Source organism: Artibeus jamaicensis, unplaced genomic scaffold (genome assembly GCF_021234435.1).
Source record: "Artibeus jamaicensis isolate MK-2021 breed Jamaican fruit bat unplaced genomic scaffold, CSHL_Jam_final scaffold_537, whole genome shotgun sequence".
Taxonomy (NCBI): Eukaryota; Metazoa; Chordata; class Mammalia; order Chiroptera; family Phyllostomidae; genus Artibeus; species Artibeus jamaicensis.
This window is the reverse complement of record NW_026522047.1, coordinates 813182-834717: the sequence shown is the minus strand read 5'-3', so window position 1 is coordinate 834717 and position 21536 is coordinate 813182. Positions and strand designations below refer to the sequence as shown.

Genomic DNA, 21536 nt, shown 5'->3' with positions numbered 1-21536 from the left:
GCCCGGAGCACGTGGGGTGCAGGTGGCCCGGACTGCAGGGAGCGGCATCCCCTAGGAACTTGGACGTCTGGTCAAAGTCAGGGTGAGGTGGGGGGGTGAAGATGTGGGGGCGGCTGGGCGGGAGCCTGCAGCCAGGCCAGGGCAGGCGAAGAAGATGGGCAGGGACCGAATCCTGGAACCCCGGGGTCTGAGTGCGGACGAGTGCCCCAGGGGGGCTGACCTGAGAAGCTGGGGTGGGGTGGGTGGCTGGCTGGACTTGGGGTGGCCTGCCCGGCTGTGGGAGGGAGCACGGGGTCACGGCGGAGTGTGGGGGGAGCAGTGGTGTTGCGGGGCTGGCCGCCTGCGCCGTGGCAGCTGGGCTGGATGGGGTGGCGGCCTGTGTTTCGGTGCCAGCTCTGCAAGGGGCAGGACTTGAGCAATGTGTGACTTCACCTACGTGCGCTCGGGCCTCCGAGTGTCCGGCAGGGCGAAGGCGGGACTTGTGCCCTGGCAGCCAGAGGCCCCCCAAACCTCTGCCTTCACCTCCACCCCCAACGGGACCATGGCGGACCCCTCCCCACAGCCACACGCCAGGCCAACCAGCCTTGGGGAGCCCAGACGTCCGCCCAGAAGGGGACCTGGGCCGTCCTGGCTCAGTGCAGTGCCCCTCAGAAAGGCCCCCGAAGAGCACGGGCCCAGAGGGCACCTGTGTCACTGTCCCCCGAGGGCCGGACCCCTGCGACCCCCACACGACCTCATGGCAGTGGGTGCGCAGGTGGGTCCCGGGGAACCCGGGGAGGCCTCACCCCACTCCCGGGAGAACCTGCTCCTCCTCGGCCGCATCCTGCTCCCGGAACAGTCCTTATCGCCCACCTGGGCCCTCCCCGCCCTCCGCCCACGCAAGCAGAGCCTGTTCCCAAGTTGGGCCAGTGGCTGGTGGTCAGCACCCACCCGCTCTCCCGGATGCCAGCCACCCTGTGGCACCCGGCCCCGCCCTGGCAGCTGGATGGACGGGTCCGGGGCCCCAACACCCCTCCCTCCGGAGCCGTGACTCAGAGAGCAGGGAGAGTGGGCGGGGCCCGTGGTTCAGGTGGCCCAGGTCCCACGCACGCACGACACCCTGATTCTCCCAGAGCCTCTGGGGGGGCCTGGCTGGGAATCCCGGGACCAGCTGTGCTCAGAGGCAACCCCCTCCTCCTGCCAGCGACTCGGCCACTCCCTGCCGGTTGCTGCTGTGCTGACCCTTAGGCAGCAGCCCCCTCCCTGAGCCAGCCCCAGTCTGCTCTGAGCATGCAGGACCGTGGCTGCCTCTATGGGGGGTGGGGGCGGGGCTCTGGTGAAGGCCCAGAGGAGGTTCCGTCCGGCCTGGGCTGCCACCTGCTGCGGCTCCTCGTGCGCTGAGCCCTGGGGGTCCCTCAGGAGTGCTCCGGAGCAGCCAGTGCCGGTGGGAGAGCCAGCCCGACTCTTGTCCCCAGAGCAGGAGTTGGGGGCCTGCCCCAGGACCGCCGGGGGGGAGGTATTGCTGTGCCAGCCCTGGGGATGCTGTGATGAGCAGCCAGCGGGGACAGAAGCGCCTCCCCTCCAGGCGGACGGACTGGAGGTAGCGGGGACATGGGCAGGAACGTGGGGGACTCTGTGAGTCAAGAGGGGACTGTGACTTACGGAACAGCCCAGGGAGAGAGACCGAAGCACCTGCTGGGCTCTGTTAGGACATCAGGATGGCGACCCAGGGAAGAGAAACTGCTGACCATCAGGGTCAAGTGCTCAGTCAGGCAAAGGGACAGGTGGCGTGCAGGGGGTCCCCGAAGTGAGCAGAGAGAGTGGGGCAGACTGATGGGGTGGGGTTGAGGCTGGGTCAGCAGGGATGGGGGAAGGGAGTGGTTACTGTACCCCCACCCGTGTGGCTGAGAGGGAGCAGGGGGTGGGGTGGCTCAGGATCCCTTGGGGGTCTGGGGGGGATCCCCAGTGATGTCGGCGAGGGCTGCAGCTCATGACACAAGGAGCCACGTCCCCCGGCAGGGCCACGCACAGACGAGGGGTGGAGCAGAAGCAGGGGCCCCTCGCCCCAGGCCTGGCACAGAGGTGGGACCCCTCCCTGGCCCTGCCAGGGGCCCAGCGAAAGGCCGCCACCCCCCTCCCCCGCAGGCTCTGTGCAGAGGGACCAGGACCAGGCCCTGCTGACCTCCGAGCACATGACAGGGGCCCGAACGTCAGTCAGCAGCTTCGGCAGGGACTTCCTTCCCGTCGGGGCGCCTGCTGTCTGGGTGTCAGTGGTCACATGAGGTGGCCGTGGCCCTCTGGCTCTGGGCTGCCCTGTCCCCCGCCCCCTGCACAGCTCTGTACCCCGCACCTGGGCGAGGTGGCCCCTCTTCTCGGCCCCACTGCCCTCCCCACACCACGGGCCTGGGCCTCGAAGGGGGACAGAGGCTCCTCATGGCCCTTCCAAAGTGGCCACGGTCCTCGGTCCTCCTGCTGGCCTGCCCCGCTGCGTCCACCAGACTGATGTGTCCCCGCCTGGCCCTCCCAGGCCCCAACCTGCCAAGATCACCACAGGGGTCCCCTGTCAGGAGTAGTGGGGACCTGCAGGTGCACAGCCGATTCCAGGTGGCACCAGGGGCCAGTGCCTTCCCGCAGGTAGGATGAGGGATGGGGACTTGAGCAGAGAGGGGGGTGGCCCGTCTGGGGACCCAAGTGGGTCGGGCGTGAGGTCGCAGCAGCAGAAAGGGGGCCCTGGCTTCTTCAGGACCTGCTGCCCTGTCCCCTCCTGTGGCCCTGCAGAGTCCCCGACTGACAGAGGGCTCTAGTGCCCCCCGGGAGTCCCCCCATGGGCAGGTGCCCTTTACTCAGAACGTCCCTTGTCCTGTAGGTCGTTAGCAGCAGAGACTCCGGCCTCGTGCTGCTGAGCCCCTACCTCCCAGGAGGGACAGGAAGCAGGTGTCTGGAAGCCCCAGGTTGGCTCTCGGACCTGCCCAGCAGCGAGGGGCGTTCAGGCCCCTTTGCTACAGCAAGTGTGGGGCCCCCACTCGGGCTCTGGGGGCCGTGGCCCCTCAGTCTGCCCCCCCTGCCCAGTCCCTTCCTGACACCAGCCTCTTCGCTGGTGCTGGTGGGATGATGGCCCCCGGAGACACCCAGTCTGTGAGGGTCCATTCAGGGGTGACCAGACTGGCTGTGGGGCCCAGGCCTGTGAGGGTCCGGATGGGATGGGCGGTGGAGTCGCGGGTGGGGGGCGGAGTGAAGCCGCCGCACAGTGGGCCTCGTCCGACCAGCGGAGGCCGGGGTGGACCCGCAGGCCGACCCTCCGGAGCACGAGGCGGAGCCTTGGCCCAGCCACCAAGCTGGGGCGTGGTCCTGTGGGGCGGCCCCCGTGAGCTGCCCCTTCTGCCCTCCGGGGTCCCAGCCAGCTGACTGCGCGTCCTTGCTGGTCAGCCCCGTGGTCACGGGATCCGTTCCTCGTAAGGCTGACGGGCAGGTCGATGACGGGCAGATGTAGATGAGGGTGTGTGTAGATGACGGACAACTAACAAGCAAAGGCTGGGTGGTAGGTGGGCGGGTGGGCGGGTAGGCAGGTGTTTTGCGTGTGCTTTCTGGGGCGCCCTGACTGACTCACACGACGTCTTGATCCCTGGAACCTGCCCTGGGAGACCTCACACAGCAAAGGGTTTTGGCAGAGGTGACCGAGTGAAGGACCTTGAGACGGTGACAGGATCCTGGGTCGCCCGGGGCACCCCGAGGAGGGCAGCAGGAAGGTCAGTGTTGCAGGGAGTCAGGAAGATGCTGCCGCTGAAACCGGGTGGGCGGGGCTGGAGCAGGGGGGTGGGGGCATTTCCCAGTGGACCTGGGAGAGCTGGGGCGGGGGTCTCGCCTCGGTGTCCGTCCAGCCGGCAGGGGCATCCAGCCCGTGGTGTCTCCGGGCCACACGGGAAGAAGAAGAGTTGTTTTGGGCCACTCGTTAAATACATTGTGACACGAAATCACAATAAAAGCTCACGGAGCTTTAAGTGAATTTACGGTTTTGTGTTGGGCCGCAGGTTGGACGCCCCCGGTCCCGCGGGGCCCAGCTCCCAGCCTGCGGGGTGACGAGTTGGCCTGTTCAGTCCCAGCGTTTATTGCTTTTTGCTCCGACCGCACAAGGGAACCGAAAGTGCCCTGGTGACGGTGACTCACTGTCCTGTCAGCCCCGGGCCTCTCTGGGTCAGTGAAAGTCCTGTCCCGGAAACGTCCCCTCGCAGGCCAGCGGGACACTGCCCCCCTGCTCGCCCTCTCTGGTGCCAACCCCCGACTTGCTGTCACAGGCCTGAGAGAGGACGGGGCATCCTGCCGTCCCACCCCATGTCCCACCCCGGACACCCAGCCCAGGATTCTTTGTGCACCTGCATTTTTCTGATAACGGTTGAGACTGTTCCAGGCTGCCTCCGACACCTGCTGCACCCCGACCGCGGAACACAGGCGCAGGTTCCTCTCATCTCCCCGAACACCGCCGTCCCTCCCCCCGCTCTCTCCCCGGCACTCACGGGGGTCCGCAGCCCTCTCTCTTCCTGGCCCCCGGGCCCCCAGACTCCCTTCCGAGTCTTCTGAAGGTGCCTGGGACCGCCCGCCCGGCCCCCGCCAGTCCCAGAATTCCAGGTGGATGGAAGCAGGCGGCAGGCAGGTGCCCACGTTCGCCCGACCCGTCACTCAGCAGGACTGCTCTGAGGTTCGGCCACGTCACTGCCGACGGCAAAGTCCCTGTTCTCCCTTGCCACTGTGACAGAGTCCCCTGCACAGTTTTCAAGGCCACACAGACGGGTGGCTTCGGGGCCCCGGAGGTCTGAAGTCCTAATCCAGTGCTCCCCGCTCCCAGGGCTGCTGAGGGAAGGCCCGTTACGCATCCTGTCCGGTCCCAGAGGCCGGAGGCTCTTTCACCTCCAGCCCTCTGCAGTGGGTGAGCCCCTCCGTCACCCTGTGCCGCCTTCCTGGCAGTCACGGGGCCCAAGGCCGCTTCAAACACCGAGTTATTGTCGTGCGCACTTGGATAATCCGGGATAATCTCCTTATTTTGAGGTCTGCTGCCTAGCAACGGCCTGCGGTCAGCCACGTGAGGTCCCGGACCCTTCGGAGCAGAGTCACAGTTTTGGGGACTAGGGTGTGGATGCCTGTGAGGAGCCGGGAGTCGCCTCCCGCCTCGCTGTCCCCTCCTCTCCGCTGCCCAGCAGCAGCCTCCGCAAGCCTGCGCCACCTCCGTCCGTCCTCGGGGGTGGGTGGGTTTTAGCCTCCGCTGCTCCAGCTGCCAGGACCACCCGTACGGGCGTTTGCAGGGGCGCTGGGGCGCGCGGCGGGGACCGGGCGTCCAAAGGGTGTCTGCACAGAGAGAGGCCCCGTGACCCCCAGCAGAGGAGGAGGCCCCGCCCCCCGGCGGCCAGGGCCGGGTCTTCACTCAGTCTCTCCGAGGGTGCTGCTGAGTGACCTCTCAGGCCCCAATCCGCATTCCCCTAGTGATTATTTCTAAGGTTTATTCTCAGTCGAGAGAGAGGGAAAAGGAGAGAGAGAAAGAGAGAGAGAGACAGACCTCAAAGCGGGAAGCACCAATCCTTGTGCCCCAGCTGGGGATCAAGCTGGCGACCTGGGCGTGTGCCCTGACTGGGAATCGAACCAGCGACCTTTTGGTTACAACATGATGCTCCAGGCAACTGCCCACACTGACCAGGGCCCTATATTATTTTATTTTTAAGAGAGACATCCGCTCATTTACGCACTCATTGGTTGATTCTGGTATGTGCCCTGACCAGGGATCGAACCCAAGACCTTGGTGCGTCGGGACCACACTCTCACCAACTGCGTTGATGGTCATTCTCGGGGCCGCCCCACTCCTGGAGCTCCCGCTGCCCAGCAGGCAGTCCTTCCCCCACCGACCGCTGGGGCAGCGTGGTTGGGGTCCGTGGCTCCCGAGCGGGGGGCCCCGCTCCCCGTCCCTGCGGCGGTCTTCATGCTCACGGCGCTCGGTCCGGGCTTTTGGGGCTGCCCAGTCAGTTTGGAAGTCAGGCCGGAGTCAGGCCCACGCCGTTCTCTGTGCCAGAGTTGTCTCACGGACCTCGGGTCCTTCGCGTGCTCACTTGGATTTTCGAATCAGCTCGTCGATGTCTATGAGAAAATTGCTCCTGGGGGTGTTGGCTTGGGTTGGGCCACACCTGTGGGTGGGTTTGTCCCCGACGAGTTTGGGTCCCTGTCTCCTGACGCGGAAGGACTTAGGCCAGCAATGCTGGTGGAAGCCGAGGCAGACGCACTGGCCTGCGTGAGGGGCCTCGGGCTCCGCGCCCCAGCTGTGGGGCTGGGGGTTTCATTTCTCGGGAACTCCAAGTTGCCACGGTGAACCAATCAGGGTGCGGGTTTGACAGGGGACTTAAGAGTTGGAAAATGTTAGTTTCAGTCATAGCTAATAAGCTTAGAAATCAATGCAGGTAAAAGCTTTTGTTCCAGGAACTGAAGGTGGGACCCACTCTGACCCCAGGAGACCAGGAGCCGTTCCACCTGTGTGCCCAGGAGGACTGGGAGTCACTGAGGGTGACAGCTGAGCCACTTGTGCTCCAGGGTGAGGTGACCACCGCCTGGGGCCCAGCTAAAGACCACCGCCCAGGACAGGAATGCTGAAGTGGAATGCTGAAGTTGTTTCTTTTAATCCAATTAACTTTTCCCTGAATTCCAAACCCCTTACCTACACTTTGTTTATTCCCTGATATAAAAACCTTGGCCTGGAAAGAAAAGACAAGATGGTCTGTTAGGGTGTGAACCCGCCATCTCCTCAGATTGCCGACCATCTGAATAAAGGGCCCATGAAGTCAATCTCTGTCTCTGCTCATTGGGTTTGGCAGTGACCCGCAGCCCGAACACCAGTGTCTCTTCCGGTTTCAGGTTGGCTGGCTCTGGCCTTTTTATGAACGCTGGGGTCCCACTGACTTTGGGGCATGTGTAAGTACCAGCAAGTCGAGACATTCTGGGATTGTGCAGGACTTATTATGGGATGCAGGAAGGGACTTTCCCCACCAGGGATTGAGCTGGTATCTGGAGGTTGTGACTCAGCTGTAGATCCAAACAAGACGTCCTGGTGACTGTTTCATCGACCCCTCGCTCGGGTGTGGCCGGCGCGGTACAGCAATTTTCGGGGGTGTTCGTTTCGACCTGTTCAAGTTGGGAAGAATCGGCGACTCAACGGTGTTGATTATTCCTCTCCACAAACACTGTCTCCTCCCTCACTGTAGTTTTAACTTTCTCTTAGTGATACTTCCTAGTTTCAGGGTCCACGCCTCGGCCATCTTCCATAAAATATACCTCTAGGTGTTTCCTACTTTTATTATCTTGTAAATGGTGATTCTAAACTGGCTTTAGCGTGACCTTTCCTCCTTTCTTCTCTCCTGATTCAGACTGGCCTCGCCCAGCACCCTGGCCAAGCCCAACCCCCGCCCCAGCCTCTCCTCTTGCCCTCAAGTCCCCAGGACTGAGGGCTTCTGGCCCCCCTTGTGTAATCGCAGGATCAAAACCTCCGGTCTGCTGGCCGCAGAGTTTCCGTTGAAGCCGAGATAACATCAAGACTTCAGTGTGTTTCAGCTCAGGGACCCCAGGAAGGGCCCACAGCCTAGTGACACGGGGCCCAGGCTCCCGGCCTCTCGCTGACCAGCCAGTGGAGACCACAGCCCCGACCCCCGTGTGGTGACTGGGTGACTTTCTCCCCCAGATAGCCCTTCCCCTGTGAGCCACCAGGAGCTCGGGCTCGGAGCTCCAGTTCGCCTGGGGCCCCCGTTCCGGCGCTGCTCCTTACAAATAGCCCTTGTCTCCTTGGCTGTAAATTCCTTTCTGCAAGCAGGCCACGCCCGCTCCCTGGCACCTTGCACGCTTGTCCCCAGTGTGTCGCAATGCCTGCTGGGCCACTGCCCTGCTCCGCTCACACGGCGTTTCCGCGGAGTTGCTGGTTTGTGGGACTTCTACCCGAGTGACCACGTCTCAGCCCTTCCAGGCCCGAGCGCGATTTCCTTCCTCTCATTGCCCCCACCCCCACTAAAGCCCCCAGGCCTCGTGGAGTGGAGTGGCGGGCGCCGGGTTCCAGGTCCTGGGGGAAGCCCACGCCCTCCCCACGGGGGGCGGTGTGGGGGGCAGCTGGTCGTGGTCTGTTGGCGCCGCCCAGCAGGTTGTGGAAATGCCCTGTCGTTCTGTTTCCCGGGAGGATTATTTTTTAAAAAACCAGGAGTAAATGTTGGGTTTTTTGAGCTGCTTCTCCCAAACTCCTGAAGGCGGGGACAGCCCCACGGGGTCGTGGTGCGGTGCCCATGTGGTCTGTCCCGGGTCCGAGTTGCTTGCCCTGTGTCACGTGTGTGGCTTTCCATCCTTCTCACGCCTCTGCCTAGCTGCCCCCCCGGGCGGGGGGGCTTCTGCAGAACTCGAGCTCTTTCCTCTGGAGGCGTCGGGAGGGCCCGGCCGGGAAGACCTCGGGCCTGGCGTTTTCTCTGAGGGGAGGTTTTGTTAAGAACCAAGGCCGCAGGCCCTGGCTGGGGTGGCTCCACGGGCCGTCTCGTGGCTGAAAGGTTGCAGGTGTGATCCGTGGTGCTTTCGCCCCCCAGGTCCCACGCGTGCGGTCCCGGCTCTGGGCGTGTCTGGAGGGCGGCCGGCCGACACCTCCCTGGCGGCCATGTCTCTCTCCCTTTCTCTCTAAAAAGCAGCGAAAAACACGCCTACACCCGGTGGCCAGCCTGGGGAGACCCCAGAGAGACCCAGGGGGAGGCGTCCTCCCGGAAATGGCCCCCTCTCGTCCGGCCGACACCCCTCTGCAGGTGGGGTGCTGCCAGGGTCGTGAGTCGGTTAAGACGCCCCATTAGATCTCCCAACTCACTCGGTCCCAGTTTGTTTCTTTAACGTCTTTAGACGGCAACGGTCATTTCTTCAGTAGACGGGGGGCTATTTGGCTTCTGCGTCTGCAGGGGGCTTCGGCCGGTGGTTCATTTCATCTGTGGTGTTGGTTTTAAATGCTGCTTTTTTTTTTTAGGGAGAGAGAGGGACCTCGATTTGTCATTGCACACAGATACACGTCCTTGGTCCATCCCTGAGTGGCCCCGACCGGCGATCGAGCCTGCCCCTTGGTGTGTGGGGACCGGGCGGCAGCCGGCCGAGCCGCCCGGCCGGGCTGTGCGCTCCCCGTCCCGGGGCTTGGAAGGCCGGTGAAGAGGCCCTGGTGAGTCTTTGTCTTTTTCTTCGTAGGGTGTGTTGTGATCATTTGTCTCCTCTCATTGTTTTCTGAATCGCTCTGACTAGATAGAGTTTCGTCAGATTTTTTTTTTTTTATCTGCTCAATAAAGCGCTTTGCTTTCATTGATTTTCTGTTTATCTCACAGGTTTCTTCTCATGGTTTCACTTCCTTTTTTCCACTTACATTTGATTCCATTTGGTTTTCTTTCTTTTTTAAAAAATATTTAAAATTTATTTTTAGAGAGAGGGGTAGGGAAGGAGAAAGTGTGGGAGAGAAACATCGGTGTGTGGTTGCCGGTGTGTGGTTGCCTCTCGTGCACCCCCACTAAGGACCCGGCCCGAAACCCAGGCACGTGCCCTGACTGGGAATCGAACTGGTGACCCTTTGCTTCACAGTCTGGCGCTCAGTCCACTGAGCTACACCAGCCAGGGCTCCATTTGGTTTTCTCTTTTTCTGATTCCCTACGGTAGAGGCTGAGGTCATCGATTTGGGAATTTTCTCTATTTCTAACGTAAGCAAAATCCAACACATTTTTACGTGGTGCTTTCACTTTTATTTGAGTCCAGATGTCTGCGGATCTTTCCTTCCGGCAGCCTCACGTGTTACTATGTTTCTCTGTCCCATGAGCTTTGCGTCCTGCAGGGCCCGGGCGACAGTTCAGCGACAGTGACGCAGTGCCCCCGTTCGGTCAGACCCAGAGGCCCAGTCTGTGGAGGGACGAGATGGCCAGACCCGTAGGGATTTTCACCTGTTTGTTAAATCTCAGCGGATTAAGCCAACGCTCCGGAGGGTGGCCGTTTTTCAGGTTCTGTTGCAAAGGAGAATAAGGGGAGGAGGGGCTGGGGGTTCCGGGAAGCCCAACGGTGGTAGGTGGGGGGGAGGGGGCGGGAGAAAGCGCAGCGGGCCGATGTCACAAGGCCATCGCAAGGTCCCACCCGCCACACAGATACTTGGAGGTTTCCGGCTATTGTTCTTCTTTTTGATTTCATAACTTAATTCCACCGTCACCTGAATTTGCATGATTCGAGTTCTTTTACATTTATTAAGATCGAGTCACCGCCCTGAATACGGTCTGTTTGGTGAGTGCCTCCTGTGGTCTCGAAGGGAATGTGACCTCCGCTGTCCTCGGGCTCCGTCGGAGTGCAGCCGTCAGCGCGGCCCACGGCCCGGTCACACGTCCTGCCCGGTGGGGGCGGGGGGCTGTCTCCCAGGTGCTTCTCTCCCCACTTTCACTTCCTCGGAAGGCGGCAGGGTGAGGCTGCAGCCCTTCCTCGAACAAAGGAGCAGCCTCGGGGTCTGACAGGGACTCGCAGCGACCGCACGGAGAGACCGCCCTTGCACCGGACAGTGGACGGCAGTGGGCAGGTGCGCCGTGTGTCCCACAGCCAGGGGCCGGCGGGTTGTCTGACAGCCCGCCCCCCACAGAACTCTTGTGGGTAGATCGGTGACTTCACTGCGTCCTTTAAAGGACGCAGCTGAGGGTGACCGGCAGGGTGGCAGGCTGAGGACGGTGAGGCCTGGGGCCAGAGGCCCAGGCTGCGTCTGACAGGCCGGCCACTCCGCTGCGGTGGCGCCCTCACCCCGCCGTGACAGGGACGTGGACGGAGCCACCTCTGGGAGCGGCGGCGGCGACCTGGCCCGACCTGTGACTCACTGTCGTGACTGCATTCTCGGTTCTGTTCCGGTTGTGGGCGCATCTCGGAGTGGGCGGGCCTTCCTGAGCAGGACACTCGCCACCCTCGGAGGCCAGAAACCTCCAAGGCCAGGGCGTCCAAGTCAAAAGGCCACCGCAATCCCCGGATGAGTGGCAGTCCCAGAAAACGGTCCATGTCCCTCACCCACGGGGGCTCCTGAAGTCCCGCGTGTGAACGGAGAAGCATGGCCAACCCAGAGCAGCAAACCTGCGGAGGAAGGAACTCACAGGTGAAGGCGCCTGCCGAGTCCCGGCAGGAAGACGGGGGCAGCCGGGCCCTCGGAGACCTCGCGTCACTTGTCACACCGGCGACGTCAGGGCAAAGCCCTCAGTGCATGCACACGGGACCCAGGAGTGGGAGGCCCCGGTGCCCCCCCTCGGTGAGGAGAGGGGCCTGCTGCTCCCGTGTTCTCCCGTGCAGAGCGGTCGACGCACAGTCACCGAGTTCACATGCTTACGACGTTGGTGGAGGCGAGTGTCCCAGCAGGGAGCCCGCGAAGGCCCTTCCGTCACTGTCGGATGCTGGGGACAACTGCAAGGAGCTGCTCTCAGACCAGCCCAGTGGAAACGAGACTCTGAACAACCCATTTCTTTTGCATTTTTAAAAGACTTTATTTATTTATTTTTAGAAGGGAAGGGCGGGAGAGAAACATCAGTGTGTGGTTGCCTCTTGCACACCCCCCACTGGTGACCTGGCCAGCGACCCGGGCCTGTGCCCTGCCTGGGAATTGAACCGGCGACCCTTTGGTTGGCAGGTTGGTGCTCAGTCCACTGAGCCGCGCCAGGCATGGCCTGAAGGGCACATTTCTTACAAGTATCCAGAGGAAGCTGGGAGCAATCACAACCGGGCAGAGCAGGGCAAACTCGGCGGCGGCTGGTGGGGGGCGTCCCGATGGCCCTCCGGTCAGTGCTGAGCAGGGCAGCTGGGTCCGAGCAGAGAGTACACACTGGGGAGCACCCAGGTGTCAGAGGATGGAATTCGGGGTGAAGGAGGGAACCCCGAGAGCAGGGAGCTGCGGGGAGGGCACCCTAACTCTGCCTGTAACTCACTAATCTGGGGCCTCCGCCCGTAGCCAGTCCATTGGGAAACGGAGTTCCCCAAGGTTGAGTCAGGGAAGCAGCGTGAATCCCCGCACGGGAGGCGGGAGGAGCGTGGCTCTGGGACAGGCTGTGCTCACGCCAGCGGGACACGTGACACTGCACATCACACATGTGTACACGGTGTGTTTCCTAAGCCTGACGCGGATGGACAGACACTGCATGGCCCCCTCGCAGGAGGCCCGGGGAGGGGTCAGATCTGCAGAGAGGGCAGATTGGATGGCGGGCGCGGGGCTGGGGCCGGGGCGGGGAGTGAGTGTGTCGTGGGGGCAGAGGGTGGTTTGGGGGAGAGGAAAGTTCTGGAGGCGACGGAGCGGCAGCTGTGCTGCGTGTGGGTCTGCCTCCCACCGCTGGGCCGCGGCCTCGGACGGCTGGGACCGCCGGTTCTGTTCCGTGTGTTTGCCACAATAAAAGTTGGGAACATAAACTACAAGCTCCCTCATTCTGAGCCCTGACAAGGCCTGGGGCGATGACCCAGCCGGCAGCCCCGGGCACCCTGCACCGTCTGAGAGGAAGCCCGGTCCCCGGAGCGGCGGCCGGTCCCTGGGTTGGGACACGACCCACACAGAGGGAGCGGGGAGCCTCTGGCCTCGTGTGAAGACCTGGTGTCACTCCGCCTGGCCACACTCGTGGGCTCGGGCACGCTCCCATTGGTCAGGGACGCCCCCACGTGGCCCGCAGAGAGCCACCCGCGACACACTCGGTGTCCCTCTCCCTCAGTGCGGTGGCCCCTGCAGCTCCGCACTGACACGGGGGCGAAGGTGAAGGTAATTCGCCCAGGAACCGAGGTCGCGCGGCAGTGCACCGTGACTCAGTCCCCGAGGGGCTTCCTGCTGGACGTGACCTTCAGGCGTGACCTCCCAAAGGGGGCCCGGGGTCTTGCCCGGGCTTAGAGACCGGGAGACGCAGACATTTGCCCTCGGTGGCCGGCCCCGAGGAAGCAGAGGCCCCCTGGCCTGGGCCTGGATGGCCAGGGCGCCCGGCCCTGGGGAAGGCGCAGCGCGGTCTCTGGGGGCGACTGTCAGGCCACGCCCCCAGCAGGAAGCCCATTCAGACGGATGCCTGCGCGCAGGAGACAGATGTAGCGGGAGAGATATATATACTTCAGGAGACTCAGCATTTCCCTTGTTCGCGTCCGCCGTGGGCGAGCGGCTCCGGAGAAGGGGCCGCCTGACGCACAACTGCTGAGGAAGGACCGGTTTTGGAAAGTCGCTGTTTGTGACCTTGGGTGAAAGAATGGCCCTAGGACAGCAGTTCTCGGGGACGGGCGGGTGTGGGGGTGTGATTCTGTCCCCAGGGGACAGGCAGCGACCTCTGGAGACGTTTCTGATGACTGAGACCTGGGTTAGGGAGGCGGGCGGGGGGGAGGACGGTGCAGATGAACACACCGCGGTGCACAGCCCCAAAATCATGATGCCCCCGGGGTCTCACCGCCCACTGGTCACCCCCGTGGGGAACCCCTGCTCTCCAGAGTGGGGCGCCCCTCCCTGCCCCCTACCATGGGGCTGGGACATCTCCTGCGATGAGCTCATGTCATGGAAGATGCCAGAGCCACTCTCCCCTCTGGCTTGAAGAAGCGGCCGCCACGAATGGAGAGGCTCCTGTGCTGGGGAAGGTGGTGGCCTAGGGGGTGGGGGGTGAGGACCCCCGTTCTACAACTGCGAGCAGCAGACCTTGGCCCACAGCCGGAATGAGCTCTCCCCCCCCCCCATCTGGGCTCCAGGGGAGCAGCCGGGACACCCGAGGCCTGGGCTGCAGAGAACCGGCCAGCCTGTGCCCAGCTGCCACCCCCGACCAGTGCTGGTCGTGCCGGGGTGGAGAAGCCCCGACCGGGGCACATGTCCCCGTGGCAGCCAGACGGTGACTGCCCCGGGCTCTGCAGGCACCCCCCACCCCCCGCCCACCGCAGCCCAGGCGCCTCCCCGAGGGCCGAGGGGAGGAGTCCCCCAAGCCCACTCACACTGTCCTCTCAGGACACACCTCGTCCCACACCACCTCTCAAAGCCTCCCGCGATTGGAGTCGGCCACCTGACTGCCCATTTTAAAGAAGATTTTACGTATTTATTTTTAGAGAGGGGAAGGGAGGGAGAAAGAGAGTGAGAGAAACATCCATGTGTGGTTGCCTCTCACACGCCCCCTGCTGGGGGACCCGACCCACAACCCAGGCCTGTGCTCTGACTGGGAATTGAACTGTGACTCTTCGGTTCGCAGGCCAGCGCTCAGTCCACAGAGCTGCCCCAGCGGGGCCGATTGTCTGTGTTAAAGTCACGTTGCACGAGCGTGACACCTGTGCTTCAGCAGTTCTGGGAATTAGGGCAGGAAGTTGCCGGGGGAGGTGGCCTGAGACTCCAGCCACTGGGCCAGGAGAAGAGGCTTGGATGGAGCAAGGCTGGTGCTGGTAAGGCTTCATTGGCACAGGCGGGGCGGGCCGGATTTCGCCCACGGCAGCTGCAGTTGGCCAGCCCCTGGCCTGGCAAAGGGGACCAGGCTGCTGAAGCCACACATGTGGCTGCCGGGAGCTGGCAGGTGCCCGACCACGGGCCAGTTTCACGCCAGGAGAGTCATGGAGCAGGAAGCCTCGTTGCCCAGTGTGCCCACCTCAGGTCCAACGAGACCCCCGAGTATGGGGAAACGGTCCCACATGGCCCGAGAAACCCAGGGCTGAGGGTTCCTTCCATGCTACCCTGGGCCCTTCACAGACAGGGGACAACCGCCGGGGGCGGGCGCCTCACTGAGAAGGGGCCCCGGAGACGGGACAGGGGCCCTGTGAGCTCCGAATCCACCTATGGAATCCACGTACCAGGCAGCTGGAAGGCGAGGACCTGCCCGCAGACGTGCCCTGGCACCGGCGGGGGGCTCACGGAGCCTGTGTCCCGAGACCACAGAAGCCGTAGCCGAGGCTGGACCAAGGGGCTGTGCACAAGGGCGCTGCTGGCCTGGGGCCCCTGGGTGACCCCCACCACGCACTTCTCCCAGGAGCTTCCTGTCACCCAAAATGGGTGGCTGGGTCTTGCGGGGCACACAGGTCAGCCCGGCTGGTGGAAGCAACCCCTGGAGGTCCCCCGCCCTGGGGTGGGGGCAGAGGCCTGACCACCAGGCAGCAGATGTGAGAGCGCCGCTGACCGGCCCAAGGCCCTACAAGAGACAAAGCGGAGGAAGTGCCAAGCCCCTGACCCTGGAGTGGACGGCGTGGGTCAGGGGACACGGGAACTGGCCCCTGTGGGCTGCTCTGCCCACAGGCCAGGCCCGAACCCTTGGCGTGGTCGGGCTCTGCTCCAGAGGGGGCCAGGTGGGATGAGAGCAGACCCCAAGCTCTCAAGGTCAGCCCCTGAGAAAGCAGGAGGTTGGAGCCCCTGTGGCCCAGCCTGTGGCTTTCCCTGACCCCGCCAGCAGCCCGCAGCAGCTCCTGCAGGGGGGTTGTGCACAGGCCGCAGAGGTGGCAGTGCCAGCCACACACTCCTACAGGAACGGTGGTCCCCGGGCAGGGGCTGCCACCGCCACCGGGGTGGGCTCACCCTCACTCCTGACCCTGGGTCCCCACGTCCCGGGGGTCTGTGTGGAGCTCCCACACCTGTCGGGCATTCCTGGGATCGTGGGCCAATGGAGGGCAGAGGCCCCGGCTGCCACGGTCCCTGGGACAAGCTGCTCCAGGTCACAAACTCTCAGCGGAGCCAGGAGGGGCCAGGGGCCCCAGCTGCCCTGCTCAGCGCTGGCACCACAGCTTCCTGTCTGCCTGGGACCTGTGGCCGGTAGCTCTGAGGGTCCCCCCCGCCCTGTCTCAGGGGTGTCAAACCCATGGTCACTGGGGGCCACATCAGCCTCGGGGTTGCCTTCAAAGGACCTAATGCAGAGCTCCTGGCCCCTGGTTAAGGAGTAATTACGTTCATACAGCCCTAAAACTACAATTCATTCCCAGCAGCCCTGTAGGGGGCGCTGTTGTGGTCCCCGCGACAGAAGGGTGGGTGAGCCCGTGTGCTGGGAGCTGCCCGGCTGCCAGCTGGAGGGACCCACAGAGAGGTCACTTGCTGCCCCGAGTTCGGATGTGCCCACAGATTTTGGCCCAGGACACCCCCACAAGTACACACTGGCAGGACACCGTGGTGCTCTGGGGGCCTGGCGCACCCACGGAGGAAGGTTCTGAGGCCGGGGGGGGCCCGCAGAGCAGACTCACACCCCAGAAAGTCCAGCGGGGTGGGGAGGTGCTGGATGGGGGACCCTGCCCGGCCCACACCCCACGCCATCTGGCTCGGCCACACCCAAGCCAGTGGGGGTGGCTGGGAGCGGCCAGGACAGTGCTTGCTTCTGGCCACCAGCAGGCAGCCCGGCTGACCAGTAGTAGGGGGTAGAGGTGTTCGGGGGTGACGCCAGCCCTGCCCCCACTGCTCCCAGGCCCGGGAGCCCCACACCTGAGCACCTGCAGCCGGGTGGCCCCTGCCCTGCGGGCACAGGGGCGTGCTCTGGGATGGGTGGGGAGGGCGGCCACGCCCGTCAGGGTCTGCGGGTTGGGGAGGGGCTGTGCTAGCGAGGTGGGGCGGGCTCCCCCAACCACAGCACCGCCCCAGCACCAGGCCGCTTCCTGCCTCCTTCTGCGGGGGGTGCCCACGGACCCAGTCCCAAGTCCCTCCCCCGCTGGTCCTTGAGGCCCTGCCTCGCCCAGAGCAGGCCTCTCCTGCAACTGGTCTGCAGAGAAGGCCTGAGTGCTGGGCCCGGTGGGGCTGGGCAAAGGTGCCCAGGGGAGGAGCGCGCCGCCCCCCCATCCGCCCACACCAGGCTGACTGGACCAGGCACTGGTCCCACCAGGGCCTGTGGGTTCCTCCTGGGGCCCAGGGCCATGGCCCCATGCTCAGCGTTGGGGGTGGAGGCCATCAGACGCTGGGCACCAGCCGGAGCCCTGTCAGAAAACGCCACAGCCCGGCCAGCACGCACCAGTGCCCTGGCCTGAGGTCGGCCTGTGCACATCGGTGGCCGCTGCAGCTGTGGAACTGTCCGCCCGGGTGGCAGGGGTGCACAGGGGCTGGTGGCCGTTGTGGGACCAAGACCCTTCCTTTGGGGCAGGTTCGTGGGGCCGAGACTCGGTCTGGGGACAAAAAGACACACCATCCTGGGAGTGCGAGGTCAGGGCTTCCGGAGGATCAGCCCCTAGAGCGAGAGAGAGGGTGTGTCCGCAGGCATGTGAGTGCCCCCTGGTCACGTACACGTGTCCGTGTGTGTGTGAGGGTGTCACCTAGACCTCCTTTGAAGACTGGGTGCAGGTCAGCTGCCCGCGACTGTGAGCTGGTAGGCCCCCAGCACCCTCGTCCAACTGACTGGCTGCAGCCGCAGGCCTGAGCTCCTCCCTGCCTCCCACTCCCCTGTGCCCCCACCTCCTGCAGCCCCACGGTCGTTCTCTGCCTGCAGACCCCACCCTGCATCCCCCCACCTGCACCCAGTGGCCCCTTGTCCCCGGCCTGCCCCGGGGCCTGGGCACTGGGTAACGTCCCAGGGCCTCCCTGTCCATCACGTGGGTGAAGTGCAGAGCCGCCACAGGGCCTTGGACACCCTGACACCCAGGACTTCGGGGGGCCCTCTGGGCTGGGGTCCGGGGCTCCGGGGTCAGGAGGCTGCAGCTCTCTCTCGATGGCCCTCGACCTCCCATGACCCCAGCCCAGGCGCTGCTGGGAAGAGGCCTCGGTTCAGAGTCTTTTGTGCAGACCGGGAGGGGCCTGTTGTCCCGGTGCGGCACCTCTGCGGGCAGTCGGTGTCCCAGGGGAGGCCCCCTTGGAGGACGAGGGTCAGGCCGTGCGCAGCAGGAGGGGACTAGGGGGCGCCCAGATGCCTTCCAGGGCCCAGGGGTGGGTCAGGGCAGGGCGCGCAAAGAGGGCCGGGCGGACAGGGAGGCTGCAGGGGTCAGGCCGCTGCCAGCAGCAGCCAGCGGACAGCAGGGGGAGCCCGGAACCTGGCTGATCTTGGCCTGGCCTCGTCCCAGACCCCTCGTCCCAGGCACCTTGCTGCCCCTGGGATGGCCGCTAGGGAGCTTGAGAAAGGTCCACAAGAGGCACATGTGGGGACAGATCCTGGGCCACCCAGCACTCAACATGGTCACCTACAGACCAGCAGCAAGACGGAGCGGTGGCCCAGCCAGTCCCTGGCCCAGAGGGAGGCTGGCTGGAGCCACAGAGACCTCTTCAGAGCTGCAGGGACACTCTGGTCAGATGGGGGCCTGGGGTGGCCCTGTTCACTCCTAATTCTCTGTGTGAATCCCTCAATGCTTGCTCAGGGTCCCCACCCACTGTCCCCACGGGACAGACCCCCCCCCTCAAAACCCAGAAACCCCAGAGGTGACCAAGAAATGGGCCACCCTCCCAGTCTCCATTAGCTCGCAGACCCAGCCTGCTGGCCCAGGCCCCCTTGTCCACTGGCTGGGCCAGGGACAGGAGAGCCTCGGCCGCCCCCACCAACCCCTCACGCCTTTTGCAGAGGGGGTCCTGTGTAGCTGCCACAGACCTGGGGGGCCTGGGGAGGGACAGGGCGGGGAGGCCGAGGGGAGCCGGACCGGCGGCCAGGCCCTGAGCTCTGAGTGAGTAGGGGAGCGGCAGGGCCAGGCCTCGGTGATCCCTGGGCCCACTGGGAGCAGGGCAGGCCAGGGGGCCTCTAACCTGGGGGACCACCGGGACCTCCAGGGTCGCAGGAGCAGGGGCCCCCAGGACAGGCTTCTCCAGAGACACAAACCTGACCCCTGGAGGACCCAGCCCAGACCCCTCTGAAGGCCTAGACACTGGGGTGCAGGGGTCTGTTCTCCCCGAGATGGAATCCCCCACCTCCTGTCCCTGACCGCGCACTCCTGGCCTGGGATGTGGGGGTGTGCCTTGAGTGACTCGGGGGAGTTTTGGGGCCCAGAGGCCCGCGGGCGGAGGGTCTGGAATGCACACTAGGCCACCCCAGACCCTCGGGCAGCCCGCCCGGACACGCACTTCTTCAGGAAGGCTTTGATCCCGCGTCCCAGCCTGAGGGTCCCTCGCTCCCCCTCCCCATCCTTCCCGCCCTCCCCCTGCAGTACCAGGAAGCCGGGTTTGCCTTGGCCCGCAGCCAAACCCTGGAATGTGCCGGCCGGCCGCGCCTCGCAGTCCCGGAGCGGAGGGACAGGGCGCCGGCTGTCTCCTAGACGGGGGCGGGGCGGGGGGGGCACGGCCTGCCCGGAGTCACGCACGAACTGGGCGCGGAGACTTGGGGGTGGGATGAATGGGCTCACACAGGCCGGCTGCCCGTGAATGGGCTCTGGCAGCCAAGCCCACGGCGGGACTTGGACGGGGCCTCCGGGGGCCCCAGGCCTGGATGGAGGTCAGCGCGAGGTGTGGGTGCAGCCACTGAGGGTCAGGCGGCTGAAGTCCCAGGCCGGGGGGGGGGGAGCAGGCGCAGAGCACCTCGAAATGTAGGCGAGGTGTGACTTAGGCACTCAGACGTGGGGGCAAAGTCCAGAACCCGGGGTCCGGGCGAGCCTCTGGACGCCTGTGGCCGGAGGGCATGCTGCACCGGGCTTGGCCCCTTGAGGCACCGGGGTCCGCCCTTGGTGCCCCTCGCCTGGGGGGTCGGATGGCCGGGGCAGCCCCCCTGTGGCTGGGCATGAGCACAGCTCAGAGGGCCGGCTCCCACAGGCCAGGACTCTCGTGACAGGGCCAGAAACACTCGGGACTTGGAACTGGCCTCTGCGGGGCCGAGACCTGGACCTGGACCACCCGGAGAGGCAGGCAGTGGGTGGAGAGGGGGCAACACCACCCAAGACCCCGAGGAAGGGGATTTAGGCCACTTGAGAATAAAGGACTTGAATGACACAGATGGGTGGGGGACCCTGACGCTCAGGTGATCAGGGTGGACACCGAGGCCCTGGAGGCAGGAGCGGCTGAAGTCCTTGCTACTGAGACATTCAGGGGAGGGGGTACAGCTGCCCAGACACCCAGAAAACTGCGGCCGGGGCTGTGGGGCGTGGAGCCACGGAGTCAGGAGCCCGAGCCCCTGAGACAGCGGAGACCTGGGGTCCGAACCTACTTCTGGGACCCAGAGGTTCAGAGGGACAGGTACCCGCCCCCGTCTGCTCAGGGCAGCGAGGGTGGGGCGCCGCCCCCGCGCCGAGCAGGGTGCAGGGCTGTGTGAAGCCACCCAGACGCCCGCGGGAAGGAGGTGGCTGTCAGCGGCACACGCGGGGGTGGCCCGGGGCCCAGGCGCACACGTGCTGGCTCAGAGTTTGGGGCCTGTGCCACCTGGAGCCCAGAGGAGTGGGGCCCCAGATTCCCAATGTCTCAGTCTGACAGCAGCCAGTGTCAGGGCTCCAGAGGGGCCTGCAGGACTGGATGGCGGAGGGGCCACCCCAGCTCTCGAGGGAGTGGGGTTTGGCACCCAGAGTCCCAAGAACAGTCTGTCAGGGCTCAGCTCCTCGGCAGACACCCCGAAATGGGGTGCATGCCCCCGTACTCACACTAGGGGGGTGCAGGACCCCCCTTTGGAGACACCTGGGCGGCTGGGCGGGTGTGGGCATGAATAGCACACACAGATGGCCCGAGACGGGGATGAATGGGACCCACACAGGCAAAGAGGGCGTGTGGAGCAGCGCGTCCAGACCGCAGGCCGCGGCCCCCGGCCCAGCCCGGCTCGCCGGCGGAGCAGGACCTGCCGCGGGGACTTGGGCACGGAGGGGCCCGGCCAGGGGCGTGGGCTGTCTGGGCAGAACCCCGGGGCCCAGGCTGTGGGCGAGGAGGAAGGAGACCGCACGGAACCTCCAGGTCGGGGGGGGGGGGTCCCGGGGAAGTCACAGGAGCGGCGAAAGGAGCTCTGGGTCTTGGGGTGCCCCGGGTGAACGCAGCCTGCCCAGAGCTGTAGGGGAACCAGGCCCAGGAGTCCCAGGGGCCCTTGGAGATGCGGCGGTGGGGGCCGCCGCGCAGGCAGCCCCGGGAGGGACCCAGTGCCTGTCATGGGGGTCTTCGGTTCTCTGACCTGGGGGCTGGTTGGTGGGCGGGTCCCACACAAAATACGTGCCATCGGACGGCGGGGTGTGTCTCCTCAATTTCCAGGCGAATGGGTTACAGTTCACCCAGAAACTCCAGAGAGTGGGGTCCACATCTCCCCGAAGTCCAGACTCAAGAGAAACGCACACAGACTGAAAAGAGGGCAAGTGGACCCCGAAACCAGCCCCGCGACGCTGACACCCAGGAGACAGGGGTGCAGGCTCCCGAACAAAGAGGGCGCAGGCGGCCTGAGCCGAGCAGCCCGGGCACACACAGGCCAAGAGCCGGCAAACGGGCCCGGGCTCCCCGCTCCGCAGCGGACTGCGGCGAGCCCTGCGCCCAGTCCTCAGCTGTCCCGGGCCCAGAGGAACGGGGTGCGGTGGGCCGGGGTCTGCAGGGCCGGGGCCCGTGCACGTCCCACAGCTCCTTCCGCCAGCATTAGCCCTGAGTTCCAACCTCAAACGTGCCTCACCCCCGCGCCACCCCAGCCGCCCCAGAGGACGCCAGGCAGGAGCCCCCCCCCCCACAGGGTCCCAGGGAGGCGCTGGCTGCCAAGCTGCCGAGGGGCCCCCAGCCCGGCTCT

The 21536-nt window shown here is 65.0% G+C and overlaps 1 protein-coding gene across 1 annotated transcript in view; it reads left to right on the top strand.

Moving 5' to 3' along the window:
• Positions 1-21536, top strand: part of TNNI2 (troponin I2, fast skeletal type) — a 36730-nt gene that overhangs the window by 5604 nt on the left and 9590 nt on the right. The window lies entirely within an intron of this gene.